At 40.2% G+C, this 1,487-nt stretch overlaps 1 long non-coding RNA gene across 1 annotated transcript in view; it reads left to right on the plus strand.

The window, feature by feature from the left end:
• Positions 1-739, plus strand: part of LOC122576851 — a 7,383-nt gene extending 6,644 nt beyond the window's left edge. Inside the window, exon 3 of the long non-coding RNA XR_006319924.1 lies at positions 489-739. This is a non-coding gene — a long non-coding RNA (uncharacterized LOC122576851). The remainder of the gene's footprint in view (positions 1-488) is intronic.
• Positions 740-1,487: the final 748 nt, after the last annotated feature.

The raw sequence follows: 1,487 nt of genomic DNA on the forward strand, positions 1-1,487 counted from the left end.
CCCCCCCCCCCCCCCCCCCCCGACTGTATCACGAATTTGGAGACAGTTGAAGGGAAACGTGCATAAATATTCTTAAGTGCTTTATTTACTATCCGTTCTGAATTATGCGATGAATGTCATACTTTAATGCCCCATTAATATCAATTCCGTTACTTTCGCCAGTTCTTTGAAGTAGCCCAAGTAAGATTAATAAAAATAAACACAGCGGATGCGAATGAACCAGAGATCAAAGTCGGTGGTTGATGTTTAGAACTAAAGAACGATGAGTTATCCTAGCTAATAAAACAGTGAAGATCGGCATCGATGAACTCTCGTTAAATACGTTTTGTTCAAACAAAAATATAAATATTAATTTCAATCATTGACTAAATAAACTATGTACTGTTGGGATATATAGCAAGTAAAGTTTCTGTATTCAAGGGATGAAATTAGGCTATAAATTAGGCTCATCATCTCAGAGTCATAATCTGTATTTTTTACCGTTAAAGAGGGCGAGATCAAAACACAACTGACCAAGTCACATATAATATTCGTTTGCCGAGTGATAAGTGCATAAGTGATAAGTGCTTTGAGTGAATATTACAAACGGGCACACGCGCACATAATTTTTGCTACTTCGAGCCGTATTCCACGTCGACCGATAACAGCAACGCTGCTTGGAAAGGAGGAGGAATCAACCAAGACATCGACGCAACAGTACCGCACGACGCTCATTGCCAGCTAACGAGCATCTGTCTTTGGCAAAAGGTAAGTTCGTTGCGCTATCAATCAGATTCAATTCTCCCTCGTCCCGTACAGCTTCGATCTCTCGATATAGAAATACGTAAAACGGCACTCGTTTAAGGCGCAGATTACGATGTTGCATAAACTTTACCTCGTCGTTTTGCGCTTCTCAAAGCATCGTAGAAACCTTTGCGAAAAACTGGGCGGCCTACGAAAATCCTCACGTTTTGTTCCTTCGGATGGAACATGTGGATATCCGTATTATTGTAGCTTTCCAAGTCAGTATAACGTAGAGGTAATTTAAGTGAATGTCCAACGAGTACTTGACGATTGAGTACTTGAATGCTGTGACCAATGATCCAAAAGTACCTCACTTTCGTTGCTGGGATTCATTTTGGAGGGTCAAAATTATTGTAACGACTTTGAAGAAACAAGTAGAGCAGCATCGTTACCGGCAACGCGAGCGCGCGTGTGTTTAACAATTTTTCTACCACTGCCTCTGGCAGATTTAAGAAAAAGCGGATTAATAGTGTACCGGTCCGTAACCGAAGTCAACAAAATGCCGATTTATAAGCTATCGGTCGATAAACGCTGGCCTTTTAAAGACCATTAATAGGCTGTCGATAAGCAATGTGTTAAAATGACTTGGGCCGAAAATTTCGCAAGTGAATGATTGAAGTGGAAGCTTACGGAAAATGGATCATAGAAACAATTAAACACTTTAATCGCATTATTTATTACTTCAATGTACGGAAGATAGGAAA

This window comes from Bombus pyrosoma, linkage group LG17 (genome assembly GCF_014825855.1).
Source record: "Bombus pyrosoma isolate SC7728 linkage group LG17, ASM1482585v1, whole genome shotgun sequence".
NCBI classification, from domain to species: Eukaryota; Metazoa; Arthropoda; class Insecta; order Hymenoptera; family Apidae; genus Bombus; species Bombus pyrosoma.